The sequence below is a fragment of the Falco rusticolus genome, chromosome 11, assembly GCF_015220075.1.
Source record: "Falco rusticolus isolate bFalRus1 chromosome 11, bFalRus1.pri, whole genome shotgun sequence".
Taxonomy (NCBI): domain Eukaryota; kingdom Metazoa; phylum Chordata; class Aves; order Falconiformes; family Falconidae; genus Falco; species Falco rusticolus.
In genome coordinates this window covers 34,687,472-34,710,057 of record NC_051197.1, presented here as the reverse complement: position 1 = coordinate 34,710,057, position 22,586 = coordinate 34,687,472, and the positions used below count along the sequence as shown (strand labels likewise).

Genomic DNA, 22,586 nt, shown 5'->3' with positions numbered 1-22,586 from the left:
AGAGTGCACTGGGCATGGTGTGATCCTTAAACACTACTACACAAAGCATTTCTCATTTTTTGCTTCTGAAGGCATCATTACTTAGTGGTGGTCCTGCTTGGCCAGGTGTTATCACAATGTGTAGGCAAATGCAAAGCACAAAAAGAGACAATTCAGCTGAACGTGCTTGATTCTGTGGTTAAGCAGATTTCCTTTCCCAGAGTATTTCACCAACCTTCAAACAAAACCAAATGGGCAGCCTGAGCTGTACCTGCTCATGCAGGAGCTCATGGGGAATGAAGCACTCACCCATGAAGGCAACAGTACTCAAGCGGGAAACCTGCAAAAAGGGCCCACAGCATTTTCAGTACATCTAAGAAGGAAGGTATGAGCAATGACTGGAGAGTAAAAAGGTACCCATGTATGCCAAATAAACACAAGCACTTCTCCCTAGCTCCCTGCTCTACATGTGCTTTACCAGGAGGTGGTTCAGGGTGTGTGGCATCTTGCTCTTTCCATTACAGACTCCTGCCTTATTTCCTCCCTCCAGGTGACAGTGATGTCTGGGAGCAGGGGAGTTGGAGAGAGAGGGAGGGATCACACATGACACCTCAGGCCCGGAACAACTCCATCATAATCTAACACAGCTAAAAAATCCCTTACTGTTCTTTGGGGAGAAACCAAGGAGCTGGTTCCTATTCCAATGAAGGGTAGAGAAAGTAGAAAATAGAGAAGCCATAAAAAACACTACTATTTACGCTAGAGGCAGGGAGACCACAAACTCTTCATCCATGTAAGCGACTTCGAGAATCCCCTCTTCCAACCCAGAGAGTGTTCCCAAAACTATTTCCCATCTCTGCCTGGTACTGCAAGGCTGACAGAACAGACTGGAAAGATGGAGGGAAGGCAAAAGTAGCAGTAACCACAGTGTGAACAGCATTTTCATACAGCCACAAGCCAAATAAATTTGTGTCTTAGGTTGGATTGTCACGGCTTGCCTCCAAAAGACTGGGCCACCCTGTATCTGCCATCAGGTATCAAACAGCAGCCATGCTTACCCTGCATGCTAAGACTGTGCCACCCAAAAGCTGTCATTCCTGGGGCTTGCTTTGTTTGGTGCCACAGGAACCACCACTGAAAGATGCCAATGAAACCCCACTCCTTGTGCTCTCTTTCATACGATTTCACATTGCTCGGTTTCACCCTATGTTCATTTCCATAAAAGTTTAGTCAAATAATGATGGGGCATTCACATTCTTCACCCAACACAACTTCCAAATCCAGGTTTTTAAAGTTGATATGGTGTCACTTTGGCATTCATTGCAAAGAATTTTAACTGGGTTGCATTTCTGGTTTTTCCTTTTTTAATTCAAGCAATGGTATACTCCAGTGGTACCTAAACCTGATGCTGTTTTGTGTTAATGTGTGTATAAAATGTTATATAAATTAGTTTTCTCAAGAAATGTATTCTTGAGAACCGGCTTTTGTTTACTTTTTTCCAGAGGCCTTGAAAGAACATAGTAGAGAGCGTGCAATTCAATAACACCAAAATTCTCTACACACTCCAAAAATTGCTTGGATTTAAAGTTATGCAGACTTTCTTTGTTTGCACAATTTTCATGCATGGAAGTCAGCTGATATGGCTCAGCTCAATTACACTGATATTCAGCATGGCTACACATCAGAATTAAGCAGTTCCACAGAATCTGAAGGCACACACCTTAGTAAACACTAGCGGGCACAGGATAAATTCATCCCAAGGGCAACTCTGTTTAAATCAAGGGAGCTTCCTCCACAATACATTTCATCCTGTAAAATTAATTTGACAGCCTTACTGTGAAAACAATGTTCATGCTAGGGAATATATGTTATAATACTCTGAAGTTTTTGTTGAATATTTGCTAAGAAATCTATTTTGCACAGTTTTTCAGGTTTCTTTGCGATTGCCAAGAACTATTTCTTGAAGAAAGAAAACATTCTCACTTAGTATGTCATATTGGATCGAATTATTTTAAGGTCAAGAGTAAACAATACAGCTCTTTGTGCAGGCATACTGCTATGCTACTATCAACCCTCAGGCAATGATGATTTGACATCTTCACTTCATATGTTACCTGCATGATCTATGCATACCTCCTCAGGACAGAAATTGTATTTTGGTATCCCTGAGGCACAGTTCACAATCTGGCCCAAAATGAGCAGTAAGTCCATGATAAGCTCTCAGAAGTGCCAGGCACTTACTTCTCACTTCCACATAAAATCATTCCAGGATAACACTACACACAGTTACTGTGAAATGGCTGTTCTATAATAGCTCTTCTTAACATGCCCCCTTAGAATTTGCTGCCCTTAGACAGTGGCAACGTACCCATAAGTACTGAGTCAGATTTGTGCTGAACATCTGCTCCTCCTCCTGGTTTTGAATGAGTGCTGGATGCTGAGAAATCTCAGGATTTAGCTTCATATGTGGAGTTCAAAAACTGCACAATGAATTAATTCTTTTCACACTATGAAACATCAAATAAACATTTTTATCCATAGTGTCTTTTCTTCACATCCTTCCATCATCCAGTTTGAAAGGGAAAATTAAAAGAAGGGACAACATTTACCTGAATATTTTCTACCCATGGACCACTCCTTGTTCAGCTCTCGTTTGGAAGAGCCCTTCAACAATGGCAAATTTTTCCTTCTCTTAGTCCAATTCTCTTTTTTTTTCCAGTTTCATTTCTCCTAGTACTAACCTCTAGATTCTTATAGACAGTCATATGACTTCGTCTCAGCAAACGAACAGCCACAGCTTTAAAAAGCACTGAGGCAAATGCCAGGAATGGACTTGTGCTCTGCAAAATCACACTGAATCTCAAGAGTACCACCACAGCTGGAGGTACTAAACAAGCTCCCTCTGTTCAGGATCCCCTCAATTACCTTCACCAAATTCACCCTGCCTTTAGCAAAACTGATTACTTGCTTTCTGATTGCCTCATATTAGCTAATCTGTGTCTGTTAGTTAATTTTCCCAAATTATATGCAAAATTATACACAACTACATGACACGCTGCAAGAAATGCTGTCCTGCCCCATAGAGATAGTTGTGCCAGAACACGCCTGACAGAATATGAGTCAAAGCAATTGTAACACCAGCCAACACAGAAGACGAAAATGCCTATAGAAACAACCTTTCCCAAAATATTTCCTTTCTGGTTTCAAAACAGCACTCTCGTACTTCATTGCAGTTTGCCAGACATTCCCTTATGTCTTGTACATTGTCTTCTGTGTGCTCTGTAACATGCTTAAAGACATGTATGTTTACTCTGAAGCTAGTGCTTGAAATAACCAAACAAGGTGGGAATTTTGATTTTTTATTTTTATTTTTTTAAATTTTTTTTTAAGCACAAATTTAGCTGAAGCGAGCCAGGTTTGGTGCATCAGGGTAGGCTACCAAACATGTGTTTTGGTCTGTCTTTCTACAATATGATACTTTTGAGCTAACTGCTGGTTAGTCTGTGTCGGAACACCAGCTTGCTTTCTGCAAGTTATCTGTCCATTTTTCAGGTTTTCCCAAGTAGGTATTTTCTGTGGCATTAACTTACGTGTTGTTTTCTGCTGGCACTGTATTCTGCTTCCACCCAGATTGCTTCCCACCTAGGATGCCAGATTCATTGTCATACACTATTAGCTGTGGTCTGCAAGTCCTCCCAGTGTTTTGCTGTCAGATGACAGTGCTTATATCCAAGAGCATTTTGTTCATTTTTCCAATAAGATACAGGAAAACTTTATACCAAATGCTTTCCTAACATCCAAACTATTATCATTTTTTGGCTGGAAATGTATTCCTACAGCTGATTGCAGTCATGGTATAGAAGCATAAAAACGCCTCTGAGCAAGGTATTTATGAGCATAAACCACAAATATTTATCTAGAAGGCTGGTCTGCTTACAGTGATGCTGTTGGTCATCTTCTGATAGCCCATCTCTTACCCTTCTCCACATTTTGACATGATTTTTCTCTCTAGGGCTGTCCAAACGGGTTAGATAGATGTCTCCAAAGATAAGCATGTGGCAGGCATTACTTCTTCCTCAGTGGCTTGTCAAGAAACTACTGCTATAAAGCTAAAAAAGTCCAGAAGATTTATATAATCTTAACTCATAATATCCATCCTTGAATTTGAAATTGTTAGGAAACCAGACTGCTCCCATACACTTACCTTCCACACCAGGGTCTATGTCACATCTCCCTCCCTCCATTTCCCTGCCTGTAACTCTTCAATTTATGTTTCACACACACACTATAAGCCATTTTACAATGCAGCAAGTTCATAATACTGATACTTAGACAAAGTCTGTCTAAAGACACAGGGGTTGTCTTTGTTTATTCTCACACTATAAAAACAACAAAGTAATTAGCACAGGCAGTAAATTCAAAGCTTCTTTAAAGAAAATGTTATCAAAACTGAAAGGAAACATCAACAAATAGCTCATTATGCAGACAAACTTTTCTGAGAAGTTTCTGTAGCGTAAAAAGACTTCTGTAACATTGAAAATCCCATGAAGCTACATCCTGGGCCATACACTTTTGAAAAATATTTCTAACGCATTGTCCCAGAAACACTTTCTATTCAGTCTTGTGAAAGTCCATGTACCTTGCTTATTTGCTTCCTTAGTAGGAGTCCTAAAAAAATCTGATATTATCACCCATCTTCCCTGATTGACTTAAAAATGAATCAGTGTTTAAAAAATTTTTTTTCACAATACAGGTAAGAAATGGGGGAAGGGTGGGAGGCAGAAGTAAAGAATATGTGAGATGCATTGCAGTAGCTTGGAAAGAAGCTTACTTGTTGCATGTTATATGTACTTCTCGGTCAAAATATTTCAGGTTGATTAGTTTTCTGCAATAACAGTTATATTAAAATCAAATTTATCGAACTATCAGCCTTCTCATTTTCTCTGCTACATCCATACTGATTTTACCCTTTTTTTTAATAAAAAATGTTATTTGTCCTGGGACATAGAAAACATTGCAGATTAAAAATGACAATGGAAGAGAAAAAATGAAAACAATACTAGATTATTCAGGAAAATAAGATTTTCAATTAGAATCTACCAAATTTAAGATGGTCTGGCTGATCTTTTATAGCTATAGCCTCAAATTTCTAGTGTTCAGAAAGTTCAGTTAAAATCGTCCTGCTTGGGTAGACTGGTGTCTAGACTGAATGAGAAGTGCAGAAAGTAATTCTGAACAAAAGTGAAAGAGAGACTCAATTAAGCATTTCAATTTCATTAAAAGGATTAAAATGGGTATTATCTAAAAGTCATTTATGCAATTTCAAATGCTTCTCTATCACTTCTTGTTAATGGGCATAACTAAAATAAGCTAACAGAGATGCAGAAATATTGGAAATATATGCTTTTAAAGTAACAGCCAGGTAAACAGTAGGCTTTTGTGCGAGACACAAATGGTGGCAGAGTGCCAAGTAAATATTTGAGTGATTTAAAGATAGGTAAGAGAAAAGACAGCACTAGAAAACTAACTACTCTGAAATAAAAAGCTTTGTTTCATTATATTTGTTTCATAGCTTATTTTTATTTCACTGTAGGATATTTTGTAATAAACACTCAAAGACATTTAGCACAAATTCGCTATTTTAACTGTGACAGAAAAGCTCAAGAAACATTGCTAGGGCCTTATAAACACACACAATATGTTTACTGTATACAATGCAATGGAATAGCCAAAAATAGCCAAAAGATGGTGGAGGAGAAATAGGGGAAGCTTGTAATCTATCATGCTGAAACAGTCCATGCTGTGATACTCCCAAAACATCTGGAATTCAGAGTATGTAAACAATAGAATCACAGCAGTAAACCAGTATCAGATTCCTTTAGTTCAATAAAAGAAAAAAAATCACATTCCACAAAAAATATTACAATTTCACTATCTAATTTTATAATTTGAGCTCACATATACTCTGCCAAAAATCTAGTCTCTGAAAAAAAAAAAAAAAACAACAAAAAAACAAACAAAAAAACCCCACACAAACAAACGACAAAAAAAAACAGAAAAAAGGTTGAGTATCACTATTGTTTCTTCAGTTTGTTCTAAAAAGTGATAAAGCATTAGCAATATGAATCCCAGCATAGCAAGAATAGCTCATTTTTCCCATGTCAAGCCCAGGCTGACATACTAACTGGGGTAATGTGCTCTCTCCCTCCCAAGATCAGCATATAATACTTGCACATCCTCTTTCTGCTTTACAGCAAGTGTTATTTCCAGTACTTAGTAAGTTAGGAAATATCACAGAAGATTAAATTCCATGGAATAATTATTTAGCAAGAGGCTCTGCCTTCTTCTTCTCATAAGAAGATCGGCATTAGGGTTCATGAAATTCTGGGTTAAAATACAGAGGCATTATTTAAAACTAGGTTTTATGCAAAACAAGAAAAACCTGTTTGCTAAACGTTGCCAGTTCCTAGAGCAAAGTCAGTCTGTTAAGCCTGTAAACTCGTAAACAAAATTTAAGGTTTTTCCTTCAGATAAAGGTATACTGAGAAAGATATCAACTTCATTTCAGCTTGACACCCCAGCTTTATTTCTGGTTTGCAACAATCAGCAAGTTGCCCCACACTGATCAAAGGAGATGCATTCAGGAGGGATGAAATTTCTGACAGATTTTACCCCCTCCTCCAGCACACTGTCTTTTTAGATGGAAGAGACCAACCACTATGAAAAAATATTTACAAATAAGTTTTGCTAAAAAAAGCAATTAATCTGTTAATTTTCCTTTCCTTCTTCTACTGTAAGAAGGAATATAATTCAAAGACAGATGATGATAGCGAACAAAATAAGACCAGCCTGCCCTTCACTGTCTCTAATCCAGAAAATCCTTTGTGCTATTCCTTGCCCTTTGGAACCTTCCTTTCTCCACATTAGCCTGAAAAATACCTACCAATGTCTAAACTTTCTCACTACTGTTCACAGATAGCTCACCTTCTTAAATCCTAAACATTTAAGATCAGACTTGCACTTCCTGCTAGCTGAAAATAATATCTTTCACATACTTCTACAATATTCAGACAGTGAGAGCACCAAACACCAGTCCTGAGGAAACCGTGTTCCAATCAAACCCTCGACTTTGGGGAGTTTGGGATGAGGTGGAGAGTTCAGCCAGTCTTCGTTCCTTTTGTTCGCATGAGGAAAACAAGCAGAGTGAGAAAAGAGAAGTTCCAAAATGAGGTGCAAAGAGCTTTTCTCTGCTGTTTCCACAGTGGCCTCTGCTCCAAGGGGGTAACAAGAAGCAGAAAAAGTGTTTCTGAGAAAGTCTGGGTTTGATATATGCCTAGCTCAGTGCCGGGAAGTTGAGCAGGCTGAAAATGTACATGTCCTTTGTACAACCATTCAACCATGTGAACTCTCTGTAGATCATGCATCTTTACTTATTTACCTATTTTAAAGAGTTCTATGCTTTCATTAACATTCAAACTAATTAAGGAAAAAAAAATGGGCTTTGCATGATCTACAATAGTTAAATTGTGTAAAAGTGGTTTTATAAATTATCTATACGAATCTTCAAAAGTTCTTAAAATTGCTTATTGATCAAGTAAAAGCTCAAAAGGAAAAACCAAACCCAAAAGTCCTGTCAAATAGATTACCTACCTTGAGTCCAAGCAAATACCCACTTAAACTACTGCTGATCTTTTTACACTGTTTATCAACAGTTTATGTACTGGAAGCACATTTTGTTTAACTGCAACATTAGGTACATTTACTGCCTTTATTGTCAATTACGCCATGAAAAATCATCAGCAGTGTTTTCAAGACTGTCAGATCAAGACTGTTAGGCCCAAAAAAGCTATAACTGAAGTTGATATAACTGCAAACCAATAAAACCTCCTGACTGCTGCTTTCTGCTTTAGCCTCAGCTTAGCCTGCAAAGTGATGCTGCTCTCGGCTTTCCAAACCAGTTTCATTTTCTGGTTCCTGTATGACAGTTACCAAGGCCCAGCAATGGGGCAGAGCTGCAAAATTTGTAACTGAGGGCCTGAATATAACCTCCTTTTGTGGCTAAGTGACATCCAAGCTACATCACTGAATCTACAATTTTGCTCACATTGTCTCTAGTAGATGTCTTTGAAGACAACTTTCTGGAGTTCAGCTAAGGTGTTTTGATGCAGCCCACTGCTGGTACCTGAAGTTCAGAAATACTCTGGGAGCTGGAAACAGCAGCGTTGATATCCAGGCCCCTGCTCCCAGACCTCAATTTAACATATTGAATATTATGTTAGTGCATGCCTCCTTACCTTTGAATTGTTTGAATGAAAAGACTGGTTCTTTGGGAACAATCTAATTAATAACTTAGATTTCATTTTGCACATCAGAGGTACTGAGCTCCTTGTCACCAGTCTGGCTTTGTATCTGAAGTGCCACAGGAGCCAGCACTTTCTTACGGAAAGTAGAAAAGTACAGTGCCAGATAAATACTACCCAAATTCTCATCTAAGGATTACTTCAAAGATTCAGCAAAACTTTTTCAGTCAGTTGCCTTAGGTTCTTCTAAGTTGATAAGCTGTTGTCACAATACATTGGATGATTTGAAGTTTGCACTGAACTAAAGAATCCATGACACTGACTCCCAGGTCCTGCAAACCAATGAACCCTGCTCTGGGGCAGCAGAGGGTTTGCAGAAATGTACAGAAACTTGAAGTTCTGTCCAGTCCAAATGCCAAGAGCACACCTCTTGCTCTGCCTGGCCCACAGCTGCTTTTTCAGCTTGTGGATGGCTTTCATTTGAGAAGACAGGACTTGAACATGTTGTACGAAACAAAATGGTCCTTTTAGATAGCCCTCTCTAACACCACTTTCCAGCAGGACATTCAATGGGATGCATGTTATGTTTCAGTGTGTCAGCTCATAGTTTAATCACACATTTCAATCTACCTATTGTATATACAGTTGCTAGTATCTCCTCTTTCCCTTACCAGCCAACGTGGTGTGAGGTTGGGTTTTCGATGTTTAGAAAGCCAACACTGTTGCTTTCTGCAGCACTTTTTGGAATAATGTGAACATTTTCATCTTTGGAAGACATACTATATTACTAGCGCAGAGATCTACGGTGTCCTCTCCTAAGATAGGGACAAGCACTGACAGCACCTTTATTTTTCCAGCAGATGCCCCCTAACTATACTACTGTTCTGGGAAATGCACGCTTTGATTAATCCAGCTTCATGCAGCACACGTGTTCTAGATGAACAATGCAAATGTGTGGGAGGGAAGTGGGAACAGGAGAGCAGAGGAGAAAAGTAGATCATGAAGTAGGAAGTGGTGATCACTCAGAGCACTGGAGATGAAAGCAAGATGCTGGTAATAATCTCAGCAAAGAAAGCACGAATGCTGGTACAACATGCTTCACTATACCCAGCTCCATCTAGGTGTCAGGTTGCTGTGCTCCACACTCAGCTCTACAGGCATTTGTGAAGTCCCAAGGAGTGTTCCAAAGGAGCAATAATCACAGGATCTTCAGTGTATGTGTAGCTATATATAAGAACATGTTCTTAAGTATATACACATGTATGAAGTTGCAAAATAGTTACCATTTTTAGATGGAAAGGTTGTCAGGCTAAGAGGATCTTTACATGTTCCATGTTTGTGTAACATGGAATATGTTTTGTGTTTGACTTTGAATTATGGAAAAACATTTTATAACATTTATGATTCTCCTTCCTGGAGACCCTGACTGTAAAAATGAGGCTGGAGGAGCAAGTCCACTTCTGGTTTTCTTAACAAGATGGTGTCCTTAAGCTGGAGGAATCTTGTAATAATTCAACATAAGCCAGACAAGCTTTCAAGTAATCTGTGTGTTCCTTTAATTGTCTTATAGCTAAAGGCTTTAAATGCAACATGAGGTATGTGCTTCCTTATGTCCACAGCTGCAAAAAGACACTGAGCAAAAATTCTAGATTTTATTATGAAGCTTTCTTGAGATTATGACTTTTTTTTTTTCTCCATATCTAAACTTTAGACTACCTTTCCTCTTTCCAGATTTGTAGCCTACAAAATCTTTGCACTACAGCATAGTGGGATTTTCAAAATTATATCAAACAAAATAGCCATTCTTAGCTACAGAAAGAAATTCAGAGGTAAATGCTTTAAAACCTTATAGCCTCATTCCTGCATAATGTGTAAAACAGACTGCTTGTCCTGCAATCAAAAAAATCTGCTGGAATAGGATTTCACTATAGCAAACAAATACAACTGTTATTCACTTCACAGCTTAAACTGACAATGACAGACATTCTTATAATTAATTATTTCCTCTATTTAGGAGTCAAGACAAAAACCTATCTATATGTCATTGCACTGTTTTCTGTTAGAGTTTTGCACCTCTCATTTATCTTATTTATATAAGGAACTAGAGCACATGATGAAGAAGCAGAGAATGAGATAAATAAGTTTGTCAGTCTAGACCAAAAAAAAAAGCTAAAAGGGGATGTTATTGTTGTCTTTACCTGGTGGGTGGTTATGGAAAAGACAGTCAAATGCTTCTCAGAGGTGCAAAATGAAAGGATGAGGAACAACAGGCACCAGCTGCATCAAGCAAAATTATGACTCAATATTAAGAACCAAAATTTCACAAGGACAGTCATACTGTGCAAGCATCCATTCTCAGAGTCAAAACTTGATTAGGAAAGGCTGTGAGCCGCTAACATTGAAGTAAGCCCTGCTCTAAGCAAGGGATGCAGGCAGGTGATGTCTCTTGAGAGCTTTGCTAGAGTAGGTTATCATGTAACACCACTGGATAAATATGAACCAGAAGGGTTTCATCACATTCTTGGGGAAGGGGGTGGGGAGGGGTTTTCTGAAATCTGGGGGATTTTTTTGTGGGATTGGGGTCTTTTTGTTTTCAACAACTTCAAAAATTGCAAGTTTATTTTACAGTTACTTTCCCTTTCTTAGTTTCCAGGAGTAACTACAGAAACCTCGGGGGGGGGGGGGGGGGAGGGACGGTGTGTTAGGTTTTTCTTCAAAGTGTTTCTAGGGATAGATTTCAAATTATCAGAGGTTCTCTTTCTTATTTAGGGACACTGACTGACCATAAGAAAAATGTATCGAGGCATTAGATGTATTTGTTTGAAATACCTGATATTGAAATTCAAACAGTTCTTCAAGCAGAATTCCTAATAAGAAGGATTTGTGACAGGGAGTCTACAAGATTTACTTTGAAGAAAAAAATGTGTGTTTAAGAGATCCATGAACCTTCAAAAGAACACCTCCTTCAAAAGGCCCCACCTCACAGCTATAAGGGATTTTCAGAAGTTAATGTATTTACATAAAGTGGAAAGACTTGCAAACTGTACAAGGCAATTACTGGAAACAGTGGTGTAGTATTGAACAAAATGGTCCTGATTTTCCTAGTTTTTTTCAAAGAAATCCATTATTTCTTTCATCTACACTAAAACTATAGGCCAAATCCTGTAGGCCTTACTGAAAAAAAAAAAAAAAAAAAAAAGTCATTTCACAGACCTCCTGCTGGTCTCCTGTACAAAGAAAACGAATACTCCAATGAGGTGAAGAGCAGAGAGAAAAGGAGCTTGAAAATACAGTCCATATGGAAAGAAAAACTGCATTTAAAATGCACCTAATAAACACTAGAGCTCTATTACAGTACTTTTCAGCAGCTTTTGCTGACAATTATATAACTATTCATATGTGTCTATACAGACACATATATGCGCATGTATACACACACACTTCATTCCACATATTGTTATCCAGATTAAAAAGCCTATCCATTCCTATTTTTAGACATAACACATTGAAACTTATACACTCATTAGCTAATAGTTCCCTGAGATAGTGCTCTATGGTCTTTTATTGCTGCATGTTTCAAATCAACTTTGGGAACCTATTAAAACTATTTCAGGAAGAGAAGGATATAAAAGATATAGATAAGCAGTAGCGTCTAGTTAAGCAATTCAAAGTTATCTTTGCATTTATTTTTGGTTTTTCTTTAAAAACATTTTCCCCCTTTTATTTTATGCATAAATATTTCTGCCTTCTGCATCTCACCTTTTACGTTTCTCCTTATCTCTGCAATTAGTCCTAAAATGCTTCAGGGAGAGGGGGAGAGACTTTAAAACTATTTTTGTAGCACAGCGTAGGACTGGTAGAGCTTGTCATCAACATGTGTGTGCACATGCACACATGAGCACGTGTACACACCAAACACCACACTCCCACTGATCTGTAACTGCCAGTAAGGACCAAAAAACTTTCCTCACTGCAAAACATGGTAGAACAAGTCTGGTACTTTTGTACACCAGTTCTCTAGATTTCATCAAGGGAATCTCTTCCCACTACTGTAAACACAGTAGTATTATTCAGCCTATGCAAGATAATATTTTTTAATCTGGCAATGTGTACCAATGTGGTAAGAACACCTAAGTAGTAAAATAAGGCTACCCAATACCACCTCCTTATACGTATGTACCCAACTCACCTCCTTTAGTAACTAGACATTTTTAATTAATTAAAAATTGGATTCATTTTTAAAACTATCTTAAATAATTTAAAAATATTACTAACCATCAGTCTGTTCCCACTAGATGAATGCTCACACTGTTTAAAATCATGTTGTGTATTTGAAGAGCAAAAATATAAGAATAGATTTTTCTATACATCATGCCCAGCATACAAATTCTATGAAAAACGTGATGGTTCTGTAGTTGTGAATATCGAACCAGCTGACTATAAAGATTACAGACATAAGTATCTCCTAATTACTCTCTGCATAATTAATAAGTTAGGTCTGAAATGCTAGGACTCTAAAGTGACATCACCTCTTGTGGACACTTGGATGGTGAATTCTGAGGATGGTTACAAATCAGTAACTGAATCCAGCTTTCTTTTAATATCTAGAGTTTATAGATTGGCATACAGAGTTGTAACTGAAGGCAATTTGCAGAATTGTGCATGAAGCTTGTTTGGGCCACCTTAAATTTATTTATACTTTCTGAAAAGCTAGTCCTCCATAATTAATACTATGAGCTTTTTTTTGCTTTTTTTTTTTTTTTTTTTTTGCGGGGGGGGGGGGTTTGGTTGTTGCGGGTTTTGTTGAGGTTTTTTTTTTGCCTTAAACTTCAATTTACTCTTTTGATTTTTTGATTAAATATAGATACTTCCTGTCTATTTTATATGGTGTTTTGGAGAATAGACTATTTCCAGGAATTTTTGTTTCCAAAAATGTAAGTATACATTTCTGATACCATTATTTCATCAATAATGATACCATGGACAATAATATAAGGACAGCAGAGGAACTTCAAGATACCACAAACTATGCAGTAGGCAAAAAAGGCTTTCAAATCCTGGCATATGATTTAAGGTAACAGCCCAATACAGTAATCAAATTGTAGGGATAGGGAAAGGCTGGTAACATGATCTTTAAAGTTGGTACTAATCACCGAGACCTAGGCATGCAGCCCATACTGAAACTGTTAGAAATTCTTTCCACTTTTATTGTGTTTCATGAGAAAACAACAAGAACAAAAAAAAAGCCACCATTGGAATGAACACTCTATGAAGAAATTTTTTACTTTATGATTTCAAAAGTGAAGCAAAGGTTTTCATTTATGTCATTCTATGGTCGCTGCCATTTATGCAGTGACCCTAACTGCCATTTCCCCCTCAGTCATTCCATTCTGATGAGAATCTGGTATTTCTGCTATGAAACATTATTTTTAATGTGTTTCCTCCAAACGGAGAGCCTACTGCCACTTATCTCCTACAAAAATTCTAAGCATTAAGAGTCTGTGTAATCAGTGCAGTAAACACAAGGAAATCTTCCAGCCGTTTGCCAATACTCAGACTTCCCTTTGCTCAGATTTTGAAGCCTGTCACTTTAAGGTTTCTGTGTGGAGGCTGTGATTTAGTAACATTACTGAAAGTCGTAGGCCTGAAAACATTTAACTGAGCTCTTGGTGATTTCATAGGAAGAAATACAGTCTCTCAGGCCTCTGAGTTTTCCCACATGGATATTAGTGCAAGGTAGAGAACACTAGCTATAGGAAGCATTCAGAGACTAGACATAAGCAGCAGTTTTCCCACTTTACGTCCCTGAAGCACTAGACATGAAACTTGACTCACTGAAGTAACATAGGTCCACTGCTTTTTCCCCACTTCTACCTGCAGTTGTTAGACAACATGAAAGATGTTGTGTAGTTCAGGAAAGGACTGGTCATCTCTGCATCCTTTCTAGACCAGGACACAGACAGGCTGTCCATAGACTCTGTGGTAGAGGTCCTGTTATGCCATAGCACCCGTAGTTCTTGCCTCTGGGAATACCTCTTTACTGCACCAATAATTTGCTCCTTCAGAGCTCAAGCAAACTGCTGGTAGACAAGGAACTAAAGCATCTTCATCCTCAAATGCTGGTAGGATTCAATATGCACAAATCATGTTCCTGCAGAGAACTCTGAAGGTTCCCCTTGCAAAATTATGTTTCAGGTCAGTTTTCTAAAATAAACATAGATTCTTTGACAAGGGACTATGTTAAGATGTTATTAAGATTTGTGAGCTGAATAACAGCATACATCGAGCCACAAGCATAAATATGTTTTCACACAAACCTTTGGTTTGTTGGTAACAAGCCTATCAGATACTGTCTGGGGAGGGGGAATGTTCCCATAACCAAGGCATCCCTTTACATTTTTAATCTGCAAACTTCAAAACAGAAAAAATTTGTATAGAGGAAGTCAAAGTTACTGTAAACTGTCAGGTTTACGAACTTCTTACTGCTAGCGCCCCTCCCACCCTTTAATTCACATACCTATTGACACAACTTTCTATGTTGTAGAGCCTTGTTACTTCTTCAGTGTCATCATTGCTGTAATAACAAGTGTTTCACATACTGCAGAACTGCAAAAACAGAAACATGAGAGGATCAGAAGAAAAAACTGGTATCAAAGATATTACAATGAAAGAAGGTAATTTATACCAGAAAACTACAGGGAAATGATTGTGCTCTACCTGTAATGCTTCAAAGCAGTCCTCAGTGTAATAACATGTATTCCTGGGTTTTTTCTGGAGTATATAGGACACAGTATGCACATTATGAAAAATATATCAACCTGTTGCTCTTAGAATCCGTTTCCACAACATCCAAAAAAATTGACACTATAACAACACACTTACTTCACGTACACAGGTGAGTGTTTCCCATCCCACCTTGCTGTAGCTCACAAGGAGAAAGTCTTGTCTTTTCATCACCATTTCTATCCCTCTGGTTCCTAGGTGGGATTCCTAAAAACACAGCTGTATAAGCGAGTGAAAAGGCTGGCAATGCTACACGTGCAAGTGGGTGCAGCAGCCTGCCTGAAGGTTGTACTGAACATGAAGTTCTGGACAGCCCCGCTGAGAGGGAGCTGCTGGAACCTACAAAATGCAGGCACTGCTCTCCATACTATCACAGGTTATTTCATAAAGCCAGAGTCGTTTTTGTTCTGAACACAAGGAGGAGTCAAGTGGCCAGAAAGACGTAGAAAAAGAATACTTTCTGAGATACTCAGTACTTTGGCATAAGGTGTTCACCCCTACCTAGAAAAGGGGGAGAAGTGAAATGGACAGCTGAACTGCTGTAATATTCTGAATTCTAGGACATATATCTACAATCATGTCTGCTATTAAGAGGAGGATCTCAGGTGGCTTGGAAGGAAAAGATGCAGTAGGGCACACTGACAGAATAAAAGCTATTACTTGTCAGGCTTTTACTGAAGAATTTCAATGGATTTAATCTTATTTCAAGAAGGTTTTGAAAGCCAATATTGCGTAGCCTTTTATCAAGCGTTACCTTACCATAAGCATGAAGCTCCTTTTTCTAATATATCTTTTGAGGTTTTTCAGAGCAATGATTTTTCCTTTTGAGAGACTTCTATAATACCCTGTGTCATGCTCTGGGAGAGAAGGCTTAATCCATGCTGCTTCTGCTGTCACCATAGTGTCAAAAAAGAGTAATGTAAATATTTCATTATCCTCAGACAGAAATATAGAGGTTACTTTTGTGTATACATAGTAGTCCAATTCTAATTCATTCTCTAGAAAAAGAAAACTTTCTGGGCATTTATTTCAAAGATAAATTACGCAGCTGCTCAGAATAACCAAATTGATAATAATTTGTCTATATTGTCATTTTTAGCAGCTCCTGTCTGACCATGTATTTACTAGAGAAAACTTTTCATATTAACATTAACTGCATGTTAATGAAGTTCCATTTTATATTAAAAATATAAATAATGTAACAAAAACAGTCATCCACCTTGTTCTTGCGATGACTTCTGACAGCACAGACCAGTGGTTAGACACTCCCCTTTAAAATGGTGCAACACCAGAAGTCTCGTGGCTCTCTGCAGGGCCAGAAAATACTCGCTGTGGGTAGACAAGGAACTTCCAAAATGTTCCTAAAGTACAATACTTTGTTCCTCTTTGTCCTTTGCATCTCCCAGGCAGTTTGACCCCTACAACTTCTGTGCAATAACCACAGAAATACAGGGCAAATATCTCCACACAGGAGTTGTGAGGGACATGTAAGAGGAGCACTTCCATGGCGGCCCCTGCCCCAAGGTCCACTGCTAAAAGCACAATTCTTGTCAGAAATGCACCTTTTCAGCCTATTACACTTCCAAGTCAATGATACACATCCTCTTTAACCTATCTCTGGATCACTACTCCTGCCATTTTCCACCCCACACAAAGGAAAAATCCCAAAACAACACTGGGCCAAAAGCACAGCTTAGAGCGAAGTCTCACCCTTCCTCTGAAAAGGCACTGTGAGGGCCACAACACCTCGGCAGCTGGCTCCCACCAGCTTCGTCTCCCAGTCCCAACACCAATCCCTCCAATCGGGCCGATAACCCCAGGCCTTGCTCCCTCACCTCCCACCTTCCTCCCCACCGGCTTGGCCCGGCGGCTCCATGCCCAACTAGCAGGCAGCCCAGCAACAGGCCCGCGGGAGGCACAAGCAGCGCAAGGGGAAGGGGGGGTCTAAGCTGGCGCCAGTTGCTGCTGTGAGACTGGGCATCTCCCACACATAACCCAGAGCAGATCATCTACGTGTGGCCTCTGGATCCGGTGGCAGCGGCCTCCTTCAATGTCCAAGGCCTGGCCCCCACGCACAGCACTGCTTTTCTGTCAGCTGTAAGCGCGAGCTAGCTGTGACTCTCCAATTGCCATCCCCAGGTTTTCCTTCACAAGTTCTGCCATGATATTTGCATCTTAAAGAGTACTCCATACATAAAGTAACACTTTAAAAATTATAGTACTGGATTAGAAACGCTGACCAGTTGATGACGCATCAAGCCATTGCCCAAAATATTCACCAGAGGCAGCTTAGAGAAAATAACGTGATGCAATTTTTGCAGCGGCAGCCCTGAACATATAAGGAGAATCTCTCAGGAAGGCCTCAGATACATCTCCTTGCTGGATAAAGCATCAAAATTCCTCATGCTAGGAAAACGTGAAGTGTGTTGCGTGCAGACACGCTGGCATTTTTTACGCTCTGCATGCAGCAGCATAAATCAACCAGCTTTTAAAGAAGCCTGGCACAAAGTCAGGACACATTTAATGTGTTATAACTATGCCTGGCTTAGCTAAACTCTGAAATTACTTGCAAGTGAAGTGATCGAAAGAAAATCAAAACTAAAGGTGAATTTCGACCTTTTTCCCAAGCCTGTAAGTGGGACAAATGCTTTACATAAAACATACAGAGATGCTTATCAACAGAACTATTTTCTGCAAAGCAAAACTCGAAACCATATTAGTTTCTCATGGACTGGCTGGGGAAAAAAAAAAGAAAAAAAAAAAAGAAGGAAAAAAAAGAAAAAAGGGGAAAATAAGCATGTTTACTGCATGAAGGCTTGACAAAAGTCCTTCCCTCTCTAAGATGAGGAACTGCCTAATATGCAAGGCTTGCTAGTCTCACAGCCACAGAGAACAGAAATACCAGAGACATGATGTAAAGCAGTGAATAGGCTAAAATTCACATTCTGATTTCTTTTATGAAGGGAAGGTAATTTGTTTTAAAAATTATTTTTATTAAACCAAAAATCCTAGTAGGCATTGGAAAGTGAAGAAATAGAGATTTTAAATCTCAGTGCACTAACACAAAGTACACATGTACTAGCATAAGTAAGTACACTTACATGTATTTTCTTTTAGGAACACTAATTCGAAAGCAGGTCTTACAAAATAAGGAGAACCACACACCCCTCACCTTCATAATTGTACCAGGAAATTTTACAGGGCCTAGCTTAGCTAAGGCACATCTACTCTGGTCTTAGAGACAGATTGCCAGCATTTGTCATTTTTCCACCCCAGGTTTTGTGTCTTACCTTTCTAAATAACAACTTGCTTTATGTGGACTGGAAAAAAAAAATAAAAAAAAAAGCTTTAGTTTTCCTTCTTCCTATTGTAGTATTAATGTTTTCACTAGAAGAAAGGAAATTCTTCTTACCCCTTTTATTCACTTTCAGTTTAAGCTGGTCTTGCTCAGAGCTGGAATGAAATACAATGAGATGACTGAGTAGAGAATTAAGATTTTGCTAAAGGTCCGCAAATTGGTTATATGACCGTGAGCCATATACAAAGTCACAGCACGTAAGTACAGTACAGAGGACGACAGATTCAGCTCCTCAAGGCTGCAAAGTTGAACTGGTTTCTTTGTGGTATCTTTGTTGACCTTGGTAAATCTAATTTGAGACAGTACTGAAATTTTCTGATATACTAGACTTGGTTTTCTTCAAGTGAATGTTAAGCTGTGACACGGATGCGAGTTGTTGGTTCGCATATATATACAAAACGTACTTACACGACTCCCCACTTCCCCTCCTCGCCTGCCTGCACACATGCACTAGGGAGGCTGCAAACTTTTTGGGGGGAAGGCGGCAATGCTAAAAATTGAGAGGATGTAATAAAGGGAAGAGGCATGCTTTTTTGCAGTAGGGTGGGAAAGATGACTGCAAATAGGTGCACTGAGAAAAGAAAAAAAGAGGAAACATTATTTGAAATGAAACATTGCATGCTGGGTCTGGCTGGGACAGAGTTACTTACTTCATTGCAGCCCACACGTTGTGGGCTTGCGACTAAAATTGTGTTGGTAGCACACCGCTGTTTTAAGCGTTGCTGAAGGCAGTGCTTGCAGGGTGTCAATGCTTTCTCTGTTACTCACTTTGCCCCTACAGGGAGCCAGCTGGGGAGGGTAAGATGCTGGGAGGGGACATAGCCAGTTCAGCAGCCCAGACTGGCTGAAGGGATATTGCATGCGATGTAATGCCAGGCTCAGCAATAAAACTAGGGATTTGGTCTTTCCAAGGTAGCCACTATTTGGAGGCTGACTGGGCATTGACCTTGTGGGAGGTGGTGAGCAACTGCTTTTGTATTACTTCGCCTACTGCCCCCACCCCTTCCCTTCACTTTTTAAACTTTTTTATCTTGACCCACAACTTTTTTATCTTTTGCTCTTTTGATTCTCGCACTCATGCCACTGTGGGGGAGTGAGCAATCTGCTGGGTGGATGCTTACTTGCTGGCTGGGGTGAACACAGTAGACACTTAGAATAGGAAATAATCACAACCATACTGATCCTCAAATTATAAATTAACCTGAAAGTTTGAGAGACTATAGCACTTTTTTTTTTTTGCACTTTTTAAAAATTATTTATCTGCATTATCACATCACATAGGTAGTGAAAAAATAAAAGGATAAATACTTTTTTCTTAATTTTCCTCCAAAGAGTTGAAGAGATTTTTAGAAAAAACAATTAAATACAAAGCTCGCGCTGGCATTCTCTCAATGCTAAACCAACTATAGCTGCAAACATAATTACTCATATTAAGACACAGGCCAAATTTAGGAAAAAAATGAGTTGGTTTACAGATAGGTGTTCAACATACGTTAGGCAGATGGCTATGCCAACTGAAGCTGGGGCTCTCTCAACAGACTTGGCCAGCAGTCAATAAGCTCACCCAGCCAGTATGGCAGCAACCAACCTCTGGTAATATCTTAATATTTATTCATCTTTGCTTACCTATTTGTTCCCATATTTTTCAGGCTTCTGGGTGAAATTCAGGCTGCTGATGTCAACTGTGCTGATGTCAACAGAGCAAGAATGTCACTGTCAGAAAATGTTGTAGTGAGAATCCTAGCTTACAGACATAATGACAACTTCAGTACAAAGTTCATTACTATTTTTCTTTTTAATATAAGCAAACATGGTTGTTGAATTCAGAGAGAAAAGACCATGACTTTGAGAAACTTTGATGGTTTTCACTGCATACATTTTAATTTATGCACAAAGACCTTTTGACATTAACTACTCTTTCTCAACACGATGTCTTAGTCCATTTGAAGGTGCTCATTTTCATAACAAAAGCAGTCCCCATCATGATGTAGAGGAAGTTATGCAGGTATGCACCCTGCTTTTCCTCACTTGGGCCTTTCCAGGGCAACAAAACAAAAGGCACACACTGACACACAAAAGCATCCACACCAGCTGCCCTGCCTGCCATGCTGCTGATATTTTAATGCTTTATCATTGAATCGATGCCACTGCTTTGAAGTTGTAGCCAGAACAAAGCGTACTACTTAGTAGTCACAGTAGCTCATTTGGAAAGAGTATTTTTGTAATAAAAAGAGTGATTAAAAAAAAATGTGTGTGCTTTGGGAAATACAGCCACAGAGACAATGCATGGGAGACCTTCAACTTCGACACATTTCAGTAGAAACTCTGCCTGCTGCCCTCCTACATAACAGGAGAGCCTGTGCACACTTAAACCACAATAAAAGGATGCCACAGCACTGCCTTTACTGCTCAGTGGCTGATGGACTGAGAAGTTGTTACATTCATGGTAGGTAAGGCTCAATCTGAGTAACAGCAAACAGATTTCTTTTCCAAATAAAATAATCTGAACTACCTGGGTTGAATTTACCCACTGGCCCTGACCTTCCATCTGCAAAGAGAAGACAGCAGCTGCACTGCCTCCATCTAAACTAGAAACGCCTGATTTAGAGTGCTTCTGCTGGTGAAGCTGTGGATGGAGCACAGGAAGCCCAGCAGGGTCTCTCATCCCTTGTATGACCCGTCATTCCTTTACTCCACAGCTTTGCTTCAGGTGAGCGAGAATGCCAGAACTGAGCCCATTTTTCCCTTTCTGTCAGTGGGGATAACCAGAAAGAGCTCAGGAAATTCTGGGGACCAAGATAGCAGGTTGAAATGCTGAGAAGGCAAGGGAGGAGTTTTTAAAAAAAAAAACACCAAATAAAAAACCCCAAAACCAAAAAACTTCTCTCTGCCCTCTATCGCTCTAGTAACACCAGTCCTCCCCCCACCCCCATCACCAGTCACCACATCGGTTTCTCTTTTCTAATTAAATGAGTCTGGAGCTGGCTTGGAAAGAAAGCTAGCAACTATGACACAGAGAAGTTTCTTATTAGCTTGTGTTATGAAGAAGGAGCCTGTTGGTGGCTTAACCTACTTTATTTTGATGAATTATCCATGAAGTGGGATACACAGAGGTGCCATGTCAACATAGCCTGAGATCATCACCATCATCATCATCAGACAAGCTCTGAAATTAGTTCTAAGAGGCAGTACTTTGTGTGGAGTCTAACAAAATGTGTATAAGCATTAGCCAGCCAAAATAAATAATCATCTTCTCCCCTGCAGAGGTGTACCAGTACCTGATGCTGTGAGGAATGCCAGCATGGCATGCCATGCCATCACACTGTATATGAACTAACTACAAGGAAAATATAAACTGAGGTATTTTTTGATTCAGTAAAACATTGAAATACATGACATCTGCAGCTCAAAAGAGCTGCTGAAGAATTATATCAATTTTTTAACAATGGAAGAGCTTTGTAATTTGTTCAAGGGTTGGGGTTTTTTCCATTAAAAATTCATCATATAGAAATATTTCTTGTGAAATATTAATTAAAATTTACAGACTGTAAATATCAATTCAGATAATTACTGAGGCACATGTAACATAATTACAGCATTGAGAACTGCTCTGAAAAATCAAAGGATCCTGACCCCTGATGCTTTCAGCCAAGTCCAGAAACTCTGAAACAGTTTAGTTTGCTAGCAGCTCCATAACGTTTCTTGTAGCAATGAGATTTGCTTGACAAGATCCTTTGCCTAGAATATACTTTTGATGTCTGAGACAAGCCTGACATTTCTGTTTCCTATTTAATTTTTAAGTAACTACTGCTTTAAAGTTCTGAGCCCAGGTTTCCTGCCCCAAGTAAACCAAATCTCTTTATTTTTCCACTTCTGCTTTTCTTTGCCAGTCAGATAATTTGGAGCCAAGCCCCAGTGGCACAACAGGCATCCTAACCCTACAGTTTCCATATTTTCTGTACAATTGATCATCACTTGCTCTTCTATGTCTGAATAAAATAAACTTCAAGGTTATGCATTACAATCATCTAAAAATAGCGCCATGTCTGCTCTCTTGCAGCTAGACCAGACCTCTGATTTCAGTGCTGGAGATGAGGAGGCATCTCACAGTTTCTGGATGAAAGAAGAAACTCATTGACTAATACTCTATAAGAAATTGGCATTTT

The 22,586-nt window shown here is 39.1% G+C and overlaps 1 long non-coding RNA gene across 1 annotated transcript in view; it reads right to left on the bottom strand.

Annotated features, from left to right (window-relative positions):
* Nucleotides 1–18,476: 18,476 nt before the first annotated feature.
* LOC119155592 overlaps nucleotides 18,477–22,586 on the bottom strand; it is a 33,449-nt gene continuing 29,339 nt past the window's right edge. Inside the window, exons 4-5 of the long non-coding RNA XR_005106768.1 lie at nucleotides 20,047–20,133; nucleotides 18,477–18,515 (exon numbers count right to left, since the gene is read on the bottom strand). This is a non-coding gene — a long non-coding RNA (uncharacterized LOC119155592). The remainder of the gene's footprint in view (nucleotides 18,516–20,046; nucleotides 20,134–22,586) is intronic.